The 13,275-nt window shown below is 40.3% G+C and overlaps 1 long non-coding RNA gene across 1 annotated transcript in view; it reads right to left on the bottom strand.

The window, feature by feature from the left end:
• The window catches only part of LOC143673497 (uncharacterized), a 46,189-nt gene extending 34,165 nt beyond the window's left edge, over positions 1–12,024 (bottom strand). Inside the window, exons 1-2 of the long non-coding RNA XR_013170408.1 lie at positions 11,571–12,024; positions 9,336–9,472 (exon numbers count right to left, since the gene is read on the bottom strand). This is a non-coding gene — a long non-coding RNA (uncharacterized LOC143673497). The remainder of the gene's footprint in view (positions 1–9,335; positions 9,473–11,570) is intronic.
• Positions 12,025–13,275: the final 1,251 nt, after the last annotated feature.

Raw genomic sequence — 13,275 nt, 5'->3', positions numbered from 1 at the left:
TGAGGGGGAGAGGGTTGTGTACATATAAATATATTCACAAAATGTGATTATAATTCCAGAGGGTTCACAGATCCTCTGAAGACCCTCATGGATCCCACATTAAGAAACCCTGATAAACCCCAGCCTTCTTATTTGCAGCTTAGGAAAGACAGTCCCAGAGACTCACGTTACTTACATTCAGTTAGCTGGAGAGTGGCCAACCCAAGAGTTTACCCATATTTTCTAACTCCTTAAGGCTGTGTCTGTTTTGGGGGTTTTAAACCAAGGATGGTTTATTGCAAATAATAGATCAACCTGGAATGTTTCTCCCTTTCACTTTGATATAGGATTGGGTTTGGCAGAATTCATCCCGTTCATGTGTCACTAGCACTGACCGACAGTGATCGATACCATTCAGGAAAAGATACGAAACAATAAGGACAGCCACGGAGTGTTAAACAAGAGGGTAAGAGACAAAACGTCATCAAACAAACAGTAAAAAACACTCCAGTTGAGAAAGCATGACACACCCACCATGGGAGGCTGTCAGAACACACCCCCAGCAGGGTGAGACAATCAACAAGACGCTCAGGGTCAGGGCCATCTCCAATGCGCAGTCTCGATCCGTCGGACATTCAAATCGAGAAGGATAATTATCAAAGTAAAAACTCACAGGAAGACTGGTATAATCGAGACTTGTTTCATTCAACAATTGAAATTTTAAAATGGATTTTTCAACAATAGCCATAAACATGATAACACATATAATACACTAGGGAAAAATAACAACTCTACCACACAAAAATCTCTTTAGAGTGCTAAGGGTAATAATTTCTTCTCAATCTTTTTCTTGTTCTAATTAAAGGTCACAAACATCATACTGACATCAATAATACTGGAAATAATGAGTATTTATTGATTCTTACAAATTTCAAACCAAAAGGAGATGTAGAAAATGGAAAATCTAAACTGACTGACAATCCATTCCAAATTTTAGAATTACATCATAGCCAAAATGTTACATGCCACCTACAAACTAGGGTGACCGATAACTCAAGTCTGCCCAGGACTGTTCTATTTTTAGCACATTTTCAGAAACCCTTCAGTCGGAGACCAACCAGATTGGTCAGTCATGTACCTCACCACCAGAATAATTATGTCCTCTGTAATCTATCTTTCTTTCTATCTGTCTGTCTGTCTATCTACCTACCTACAATATCTAACAATAACAATAGACTCATTGAATAAAGAAATAAGTTAGCTATTTCGCATTTCAAAACAAGCTGGTTATTTTTCAGTTTTGAGATTCAGCTATTATGCAGAAAGAGAATCCGTTTTAATAGTTAAAAAAAATTGTCTGTTACATATCAACCCTGATGTCCAGCAGCTGAAATTTCTCATGTATTCACATACCACAATATTCATGGCTGCATGAAACATAAGAGTATAGGAACCAATAAATATTAGGCATAACTTCGTTCTATAAATTTATGTAACAATCGCACTGACTGACAGTGATCAATATCATTCACGAAAATTTATTAAACAATAAGGACAACCACAAAGTGTTACACAAGAGGGTAGGAAAAACAACAATTCCTTTTTATCACAAAAAAATCTCTTAAGAATATCCAGAGTATTAATTTCTGCTCAACCTCTTTCTTGTTCTCATTAAAGCTCACAAACATCATACTGACATAAATAATACTAGAAATAATGAGTATTTATCGATTCTTACATAGTTCTTTTCAAACCAAAAGGAGAGTTTAAAAGATATTACTGAACCATTAGAGAAAAGGGAAACCATTTCAGCAGTCAAAGCTATCAGAAAACCATTTTTGTTCTGAATTAGTGAATGTTTCTTTCTCTTAGATAAGAGAACATCATGGAGAGACGAGAGCTTGGGAAAGAGCATTGGAATTCCTAGAATACATATTTTATCTGCCACTAATTCACTGCCGAATAACTTTGGACAGATTAAGTAGCATGATTTTATCCCACATGATCTCTCCCATTGTTGTAGTAAAACTTAGCTTGCAGTTTTAATGATTTTTATGGGTCTGTAATGAAGGGACTGCAGATAAAAAAGAATGTGGGGAAATATCTATTAAAACGACACCTTGCATTTCTTTGTGATTTATCGTAAAATGTGTGTTATGATTATTCCCATTTTATTATATGGGTGACCAAGATCATGAAAATTTATCCAGGTTCACCTAGCTCATATTCAGAGAAAGAGGGGCTAATACTTCTGATGTTTAGTCTGATGTTCTCCTTAGTTCTCAGCTCTCTCTACTTGTGGTTTAGACTTTTTGAATCTGACTGGGGATCTGATGGCAGCAAAGAACCCTTTGCCTAGAAAAATAAACATGTATTTGGTCCTTTCCCAACATATGTTCTGGGACAAAAGTACGGATGGAAGCCCATGTACCACTTGCCACAAGGTTTTTCCTCACCCCACCTAGTCCTATGTCTGCTTATAAAATGTTCTCAAGATTCTCTTATCATCACTCGGATCTTTACAAGTTCTTCAAGGGAACCTAAAGCTGGAAGGCCAGGCTTGAACTTAGAATTCTTTGACTACTTGGCATTTCTCATGGTAAGATGGTGGATGGAATGGAACTGGTCTTCAATCCTCAGCCATTAACGTTCACTCCATGGCCTGTCCCTCTTTATCTTCCCAGGCCTGACTCCATCCCACCCTGGAGGTCCTCCTGGGCACCTGTGTTAGCATCCTATTGTGAAGACTGGACCTCTGTTTACACCTCTACAGCAGCCATCCTTTGACCACCAATAACATGAACTGCCCTCAGGAGTATGGACCTCAGGAAAAGGCTTGAGCTTCTATCTTAGTTCATCAGTGCTGCTATGAAAAATACCATAAACTGGTTGGTATAAATATCTCACCGTTTTGCAGGCCAGAGGTCCAACATTAAGGTATCAGCAGGCCATGCTTCCTCCTGGAGTTTGTAGCCTTCTGGGAATGGCTTGCAAGCCATCCCCAGCATTCCTTACTTGTAGATACTTCTTTGTCTCTGTCACATTGTAATCTTTCTCTTTTTCTCTGTCTTCTCCTAACTTCTGCTCATTCGTTTCAATTTCAGTTGTTATAAGGGCTTTGGCTGTATTAGATTAAGGCCCACCTTCATTAAGTTTGGCCACACCTTAAGTAGTAACATCTTCAAAGGTCCTATTTACAAACGGGTTCACATCCACACCTGACTCACCTTACCTAACAACATATTCAAAGATACTGCAGATAAATGGGTTCACACCCACAGAACCTGGGATTAAGACTTGAACATGTCTTTTGTGAGGGACATGACTTAATCCCCATCCCAGGCTTTTCAGACAGTGAATTCCAGGGTGCTAGGAGCAGAACTGTGGTCCAAAAAGGGAGGTGGTCTCCTGTGGCAGACAAGTTCCCTTGGCTTTTTGGATCCCATGTCCTGTTGAGACGGGCAGAGTCAAAACAGGGCGCTCTAATGCACCTCTCCGGCCTAAGGTAAGGCAATACCACATGTGCGCATATTTCAACAACTCAATATACAACTGCTGAGGATTCACAAGCTTCCTGTAGCTCTTCCAAAGATCCCAGGATAGAAACCTCTGATATCAATACTTAAAAATAACAGTAAATTCCATATGTATTCCATATGTATAGTAGAGTATAAAATACTTACACAGCCAAAAAACTCATAACCTCATTTGATTTCTAATTCTACTTCATTATTCGTTCAATTCATTCAACCACCTGCCAAAGACTGTGCCAGGGACTGGTCTAACAACCAGGGACACAGTGGTGTGTAAAAACAAAACTTTTTACAAGGTTAGACAGAGAGTAACCACATGACCCAGAAATTCCACCAAAAGGTATATATATCCATGAGAAATGAAAACACTTGCCCACTCAAAATCTTGTACACGAATGTTCATAGTGGCATTACTCATAGTAACCAAAAGTAGAAACAACCCAAATGTCCCTCAAATGATAAATGGAAATATCCATATTCAGCGGTATATCCATACAAAGGAATATTATTCAGTCATCAAAAGGAATGAAGTACTGGTACGCATGCTCCAACATGGATGAACCTGGAGGACACCATGCGAGGAGACAGCAGCCAGACACAGAAGGCCACATGTTACAAGATTCCATTCATACGAAATGTCTAGAGTGGCAAACTGATAGAGACAGACAGTAGATTACTGGTTGTCACACGCTCAGGGGCCGGGGAACCGGGGAGTGCGGAGTGACTGCCAATGGCCTTCTTTCTGGGCTGATAAAAATATTCAGGAATAAGACAGTGGTGACGTTTACACAACCTTGTGAACATACCTCTAAAAAACACTGAGTCATACACTTTAAAAGGGTACATATTATGGTACTTGAGTTTCATCTCAACTAATAAAAGGCGAAAACCAAACCACGTAGGTGCTGTTCTTGCCTTCATGGCGTCTACTCTCTGGTTTTCCGCGGACCCGCGCACTGCCACGGCAGGGTCGGGCTGGCTGGACCCCAACGCTGGACCATCATTTTCTCTGTCCCCAGCCTGACAGGCCCGCGAAGGGTCGGGCTGGGAAGGAGCAGACCGGCTTCATTTCCCGGCGCCGGTGTCTCCCCACCGGCCCCCCGCAGCCCGGCGCGAGCCTGGCCCGCATGCGCACCCCCGCGCGCACCCCCGCGCACGTGCACCGGCCTCGCGGCGCGCGGCCCCTCGCTGGGCTCCTTAGCGTCCCGGGCTGCCTGCCGCGCGGCGTGCTGCGGCCCAGGCCAGACAAGCAGCCGGCGCATCCTGCCTCATTTAAGTGGTAATTTCCTTTGGGGGATTCACTCAAGTGCAGCTCTGGGAAAATCGTGGCGAAGAGCTTTCAGAGAGGAAATGTTTCCCTGGGCTTCCACAGAGCGTTTTAGAGACAGGGGACTCTCCCGTTGGCGCGGTGAGGGCTTCCGAAGAGCGGTGAGGTACCTGAGGGGGCCGAGGACCGACGGGCGCGCGCGTCCTGTTCCGGCTGCCGTCTCTAGGGAGCCGAGAAGGAGGAGGTGACGGGAGAGATTTAAGTGTGGCGGCTCGGGATGAAGGAGGGTGGCAGGGATCTCGAAGACACAAGATCTGCTGCCCCTGGAATTAGTTTTTTTCTGGTGGTAAAGAAGAAGTATGTTCCTTGCTGTGGGGGCCCTATGAGCTAGTGGAGTGTGTTTCCCTTGTATGGTTTTCCTTTTAGCCAGGAGGGTGGGCTACGGACGGGCTGGGATGGAAGATATTTCCCAGTCTTGAGTCCAAGATCATCTGCGTTTGCATTATTTGGGTTGCTTGTAAAAATGGACTCCCCCCTTCCCCCGCCCTCCACCCTGACCTACTGTATTGGAATTTGGGGGGCGGGGGGCGGTGGTTCTAGTACAGGAACCTGCATTTTTAACAACTTGTTGGATGTTGATTAAGCAAGATAAGATTTAAGAGCCTTTCTTGGGCGCCAAGTCCTTGGTGCTGAAGATTGCAATTCTGGGTAGACCAAGGACCCTCAAGAGGGTCAGAAGGAACTAAATTAAAAAAAAAGAAAACAACACCTAAGAGCAGCAGGGTTGAGAATGAGAGAGACAATCTCATTCTATTGAAAGAATGAGGGAACAGAGGGCGGGAGCGCAAAACAAAGCTATCTGACCCTCTCCCCCACTGTCATCGCTCAGCTTACTCACCTACTGCTGGAAGAGAAAAAGTGCACACTCAGACTAGGGATGGGGGTAATTCTTATCTGAGTAGCAGCCCTTGTACTCGCCCTGACAGCCTGGCTGACTGCCCCTTCAGTGGGCTGGCTGGCTCCCTGGCCAGCTCTGAGTCTCGCCTACTTCCATTGTTACCTGCCTGACCAGAGCTACTTGTGTGTCCCAGTTTGAGGAGCCCATGGAGAAGGGGGTCATCAAGGTTAACCAGGGTGGGGTATTCAGGGAGAGAAACCTGTAAACCCTGCCCCACTGACTGAGGTCAACACAATCCATGACCCTGAGTCCTGGAAGCAAGTTCCAGGTGGGAGGTTAAGGGGACTAAGAAGAGAAGTATTTAAGAAGTGGCTTATAAATTTAGGAAAGATGACTTTTGAAACCTAAGGCTTCAAGTAACCAACAGAAAGTCTTGAAAGAAATTCACTTGGGCATCAGTGTAGATGTTTGAGCTCATTATGTAAACATCAGTGTAAGCTCACATGTGGTGTTTACCATAAATGAGGCTGACACCATAATAAAACTTAGGGCTTATCATGAAGTCCTAGGCCTGAATTTAGCCTGCATTATCATCTCTCATATTTTCTAGGGCTTCTTAACTTTTTGGTTTTGTATTCATTATCGAGGCCTTATTGTTTTTGTATATATATTGTTAGTTATCTTCACTTTTTAAAATTAGGCAACTCACAGTAGTACCAGTGATTAAAAAGCTGGAGGTAGGGGCTGCTGATTAAAAGGTTTACTTATTATTTAAAGTTACCAAGCTAACAATTGTAGAAGAACTAAAAATGATAATCTAAATATAAAACACTGGGAGGAGGAGGAGGTGGTTTAGAATGAATGAGCTAAATCCTCCCCTTTCGTATTAAGGTGTCTAGAGATATTATCTCAAGTTGATAAATCGAGAAATAGAGGTTAAGCCTCTTATCTAGATTTATAGAGCCCACTGCTAACAGAACCCAAAGCAAACAGTTAAAAGAGGTTGCATCTGGGGAGTGGTACTGGGGTGGAGGCAGAGAGCAGAGAGGCAAGAGGCTGCTGCTTTTCACCTTAAGCTCTTCTGTCCTAGTTGATTTGTTCCCATGCACATGGATTACTTTAGGGGGGTGGGGGTGGAATGGTAGGGGAACAAGAAACAAACAAAATGTTAGGAGAAAGAAAAGGGTAACATGGAGGGGAACAAAAAGTTGAGTCAAGACTTAGGTTTAAAAACACCCACCACATCGCATCAGGTTTGTGGCAGCTGGTCTACACGTTTAGCTCCGAGCTGTGCGAGAGTCACTGGAAAGAGAACCCTGGCCAGTCCACTCATGAAGCCCACAAAAGGAAAACGAACTAATTCTTTGGGTGAATTTTGGTTGCTCTTTGAAATTAGAAAGTCAAAATGAAATTTCTTCTTGAGGTCTTCCAAATGAAGACATGGAGAAGTGACCTCCTCAACATCTTTGAAATGTTTCAAATGATGGTTTTTGTGTTTGTTTGTTGTTACAGTGATTCTCAACCTGGGTTACTGATGTCACACCCAAGTGCAGGTCAGATAAATAATTCGATGGGAGCCAGCTCTCTGCTTCATCTTCGGATAGATTTTAGAATATTTGGGAAAGCATGTAGTTTTATAATAACAACCATTTTTTTTTAATTTTTAAAAATTAAAATTGAATTGCTTCCAACTGAGCTATTGATAATTATTTGGTGATAATAAGCTTGAAATTATGCTTTCTAATAAGTGCCTGGATTACAGAGAGATCCATGTACCCTAATTGCCAATCAACTGAGAGTTGTTTTGTGTTTGATATTGTGTCTCTCAAAGTACTGTTATAAACACAACCATATGTGTGTATGCATTTCCTATGCCTCTGCCCAGACACTGAAGCCATGTTCAAATGCTTTCTTCAGGATGTATGTGGCAGGACAAATTTATAGGTGAAATGGTTGTATTTCTGGTACTTCAGCAATTAAGTAATACTGCACAGAAACTCTAACCTTTCCACTAAAAGTTGTGCTTTGTTTTATAAAACAATATGCTTAGTAAAATGAGCATATGTGAAAATAAAACATAGCTGTCGATAGCATTAACATTATTAACCATTCAAGGAGTTTTTTTCTATGTGTAAATGTGGATTAAAATATTGTACATATCCTTTTATAGACTGTTTCTCTTAATACATTGTACCTTTCCATATTATTAACATTCTTGCTGAAAATATTTTTTTAAATCTGCAATACACATCATTTATAGTATTTATTTGTTTGTTTATTTATTTACTTTTTGCATGGGCAGGCACCAGGAATCGAACCCGGGTCTCCAGCATGGCAGGCAAGAACTCTGCCCGCTGAGACACCGTGGCCCGCCCCATTTGTTATGTTTAAATATCAAATTCCTTACTTTTATACATTTATTTTTTTGAAACATGGCATAAAACTTAAAATCTAAATTTGAATTGTAGGTTATTTAATGCTGTTTCCCAGATAATTCTATTCTAAACAGGACAGACCTATTTTAAGGTCCCACTTAAATTTTGTGGACCTAGTTTTAAGAATATTCTTAAACATCCAGTTCCTTGACACTTCCTCCTAATTTTGGAAGAGAAAGTTCATGATAATAAATAGAGGTATGGCTTAATAAACGGGCTCAAATTAAACAATTGATTACCTTGAAATAGTTTCACTTTACTTCATTCTTTTAATGCTATTGGTTAGGCAAGATGCTAAAACTCACCTGTATCTACAGTTCTATGGTTCTCTTCCCTTTATTTTAACACTTATATGACCAGGAAATAAGACCTCCTCTGGTTTGTACTCCTTCTAGTGCAGTGGTTCTTAAATTGCTCCATAGATCTTTGGTGTTTTGTAAACTAGACTGAGATGTTTTTTCACTAAAGTTCAATCATATTGGTCTTTTCCAAATTTCCAGGAAAAAATTACCACATAGAATTCCTTTCCTTTAAAGTTTTTCCCTCTACAAATTTTGCCTAAAACTTTGACATCTGCTACAGCTTGTCTCCTTGAGATTGCTTACAGAAAACAAATTTATGAACATACAGTGAGCAAATGGTAATGGGAAATGGAAAAAAGGAGCCTACTGTGTCTAGTTCCATTAACTTTTTTTTTTCATAGTATGATTGCTTATGGGCAATCATGTAGAGAATTAGGTAGATAGTACATGTCTTCTGCCAGTAAACTTGAGTCTGGATTCTAGTTTATATAATGGAATGAAGTGTATCAAGTTGTCATGATGTTCTGCCAAGAGTATGGTAGTGTCTAGGTATTCTGCCCCCATACATATCTGAGAACCAAAGCTGTAAGATAGAACACTAGCTGCCCAGCCCCTTAGTGAATTATGTCTATGCCAAAAACCATGACGTCTGCCAAAGTCCTTTTCCAGAAAATCCTGGCACACTCAGATAAAATCCTCCAACTCATGTTGAGTGTTTTGCAGTAGCACGTGCCCCAACACAGTTTTCCTCAACCCCAGGCTGCAACAACACTCCAACTGATTCAGCACTTCCCTGTGCCAGCTCCTCACTTCTCTGGGCAACCCTGGGAGGTGCTCATATTCTCATTGTACTCGTGGGGAAGTGAAGGTTTCCAGGATAAGAAACTTGTCCAAGGCTGCAAAACTGTGAGTGCCACTTACTCTTTGTATTGTTTCCCTTTAGGTTTTTTCTCAGGGCTTTTCCCAGCTCCTGTTTAAGTGTAGTGATGAGAGACTTCTGATGGTATACTTTTCAGGGCAGCTGAGTTTCCTTGAGTACAGGATTTCGGAAATAATACCTGAAAGGGGAATGAAAGAGACTTTCGTTACGTTAGCCTTTGTGTATAAGCCTTGCTACATGGTATTTTGCATCTTCATTTTGCATAGAATTAATAGTGAGGGAGTACTTTTGAGGATAGTCAGTTGAGCTTTCGAGGCCTTGCAATGTTTTTCAAATTGGCCTCACCATGGGCTCCATTTCTAATAGCTATTTGCTGTATGACCTGGGATAAGTTATATCTTCTCATTGGGCCTCAGTTGCAAATTTGGGAGCTTGTATGCCATGAGTTCTCATGTCTCTCCCTGCTCCAACCTTTTATGACACTATACCCTCTACCTCCACCCCAAAGGGCAGGTGGGATTTGTGAATCCTACCATGTTCTTTACCAGTGTCTCCATGGATTTACTTTATCAGTGAATCTGTAGATGCAGCTCCGAGGCATTGCCAGGGGCGGTAGATCATCAAACCCACACTCAAGATGAGAGGTTACAGAAGGTGATTTTATTTGGGACAGGCCTTCTGGCCTACAATGCCTGCTCCCAAGGGTGTCCGTTCAGTGCATAGTTCAAAGTGCTTCCTAATGCACATGCTGATCCCAGTGTGGCTTTTTGTAAAGCCAAACACCACTAACAAAAAAAAAAAAAATGGGAAAGCCTCTCTCATTTTTTATTGTGTCCCTGGCCTTTCCAAGAGTCATTTCCTTTCTTTTCATGGAGATAAAGAGACATATATTTTCTGGGCAGAAGATGCTGTGTTCTGGTCAATAACGCAGGCCACAGAGGTCAATGGCTTTAAGCCAAGCCTGGCTGAAAGCCGCCATAAATTTTGAAAGGTGGGGGAGGAAGAGTTAGAGACTGATGTGCACTGGCTGTAAGGAGGAAAGACATTGGGCATAAATGGCCCTCTAAAAAAGAACAGGGCATCAGTCCCATAAAAACCTACAACAGTCTATACAGGGTCCCTGGAATGGGGAGAATTTTGCCCACCCAAGTTTTACTATGCAGTAGAGACAAATAAAAAAAGATCTGAAAATAAATCTCTAAGGCCAACCAGTCCCTTAAGACTGAAACTTGAAGCCTTCTCTGATTTTCCGATTCACCAACATCTTTAGTGTTGATGAGCTGACTCCAAGCTTGATGGCAGAACCCTATAAAGCATCCATTTTGTCTGGTCTTAACTTATTTCACTGTCTTTTAAGGCCTTACTTAGGAATCACTTTACTGTAGAAACATCATATATTCAGGCTTTCTAAATCCCCCACCTCCCCCACGAAATAACTCCTCTAGAAAACCATGAAGTTTATTTACCAGATTTTTAGAGGATTAGGGGTGTGTGTGTGTGTGTGTGTGTGTGTGTGTGTGTGTGTGTGTGTGTGTGTAAAGGAGGGATGACATTCCTTATGTTTGGGATAAAATGCCCATCAATAACATTTTAAAATAATTCCATATTTACTAGAAATCCATTATGAATAATTTCATCAATAAAAATTATCAAAATATATTGTTAATAACAAAACATTGGATGGATACACCTGCTGTAAAGGTCTCCTCAATTACATAAAACACATGATAAACACAAGAAAATGCTAAGCAAGGAATCATTATTAGGAAGTTTTATCTGCTAAGGATATTTTTTCTAGCTATATGTATGTATATACATTTCTACATGCATATGTATATGTATATGCATGTAGATATGTATTCAATACAGGTTTCCCTCAAAAGCTAAAATATGAAAAGGTAGGGATTTTAAACAAAGATTAATTGCTTAAAAAATCTTAATCTATGTTTTATTTACTTTTCTAATTCTTTACTTTTGCTAGCATTTTGCAATATATTTCCTGTCATGCTGAATAGTTTTTAAGGCCTTATACATCTATTATCTCATTTTATTAACCCTCCTGAGAAACTGAGATTCAACAGAAGTAAATATACTATTGATAATTTTCAGCAGTAGAGCTAGGCAAAAATAATAGCAAATCCAGATACCGTACTCCCATGTGGCTGAGCACATTACAAGTGTTAATTCATGTGACTCTCCCAACCTGTCTTGAAGATGCAGGTATTATTATCAACAGATAAGGAAGCTAAGCTGAAGAGAGAAGTTAAGTAACTTACCCAAAGGCACAAGTTCGGTCAGCAGCAGACTTGAGATTTATATCCAGGTGATCTGGCTCCAATGTGGCTCTCCAACACTTCCGTGCCTCCAGGTGTTCTGATTCTGGTCAATCCTCCTTCAACTCGACCACATTTCTCCTCAAGGATGGATTTGAAAGGCAACTGCATGTCATACCAGACTCTAGGCTATTGGCATGTTTATAGCAACTGCAAAAGACCATGAGAATTTCTTAAGGGAAAGAAAATGACTACTTAACATGGTTAAACAGCAAATTGCATTTTAAATTTAACCTATCTAATACAATTGTCTTCTCAGTTGAGTATTTAGAAGTGTAGAGATATTTATAACCAGATTTCCCAAAGTGTCCTGAGGCCACCATTAATGTCCATGTGGCACTGTGCCCAGGAAGATGTCATCTGCCTCACAAAACTTCCCACTTGCTGCTGAGAATAATTTAGGCATATGAGAAGGTGAAGCCCATTGTGCTGTCATAACCTGGGTAGTTAATACCCCAGCTTTTTATGGTGTAGACTGAAGGCACCAATGAACAGACATTTGAAGCTGTAAATAAAATTCATTATCTTGTTCACTGCTCAAATCCAAAGAATGGCCCCAAATGAGATTTTTTGAGAGGTATCTAGAAATCGGTGTTGGGAGTAAATTAGATCTAGAAATAGGGCTCAGAAGCTGAAGAAATTGTTGGTCACCTCAATTTTTTGAGGGTCCTGGAATAGTAAAATAGAAAGAAATGCTTAAATGGGGTATCAACAATTGTGAGTCTTAAATGATGACATTTGTCAGAGATGTTTTTAAAATATACCCCTAAACTCAATGCACTGCAAATGTGCTACTTAGAAAATAATTACAGAATATTTAAAAATATTAATTTATAATATTCCATTGGTGGTATGTCCCATTAATAGGATACTCATTTAAAGTTGTATGATGAATGCCTTCTTTCACTGCATTAAGAAGAACAATTAAACCTTGGCTTTCATGTACTCTCCCCTAATTACTTTCTACCCTGGAAGAATTTTATTTCAGTCTACTCTTCTAGCTATCTTTCATAAACTGCTCCCTAGAGGAAAGTTGGAAGAGGAAGAACTATTTATTTTCATTATCTCTCTCATGTCCCTTTTCATTAGTTCTCCCTCTCTCTGTCTCTGTTTTTTTTTTTTTACTACCGTTCAAACCTTTTTTATTATTATTATTGTTTTAGAGTATCTAGAGTCCCTTTGAGCTCTGCAACTGCCCCAAACATACTATTAGTGCTAGCAGGAATCATTCTGAAGAAACCTTGAAAATGCATTTGTGCTTCTCTAAAATTGATAGGTAGCAGAACACTTTGCAGATGATTCTCTGTTCATGTTTTTTTTTTGGCTGACCTAAGACCCAGAATGATGTTATTTCCAAATTTTCTCTGTTTGTTTGCATCTTAAGTAAGAAAGATGCCATCATTTTAAAAGCTAGTCATGTTCACTGACAGTTGCCAAGAATATGTTGATGCTCTACTCAGCTGCAGATATGGAATTAGAAATTGGAACGACCAAAATTATTTTTTTTAAAAGAACCTTCCCTCAGAGAGTATAATTCTAATGCCATGTTTTCTTTTGAATTTGAACATTAGACAATGTAAAGGCTAAAGGGTGAAGAAATTGAGGGGAAGGAGTGAATTTGAGCTACCCAAACAATTACGACTTCAAA

The sequence above is a fragment of the Tamandua tetradactyla genome, chromosome 2 (genome assembly GCF_023851605.1).
Source record: "Tamandua tetradactyla isolate mTamTet1 chromosome 2, mTamTet1.pri, whole genome shotgun sequence".
NCBI lineage: Eukaryota > Metazoa > Chordata > Mammalia > Pilosa > Myrmecophagidae > Tamandua > Tamandua tetradactyla.
This window is presented reverse-complemented; position numbering and strand designations above follow the sequence as displayed.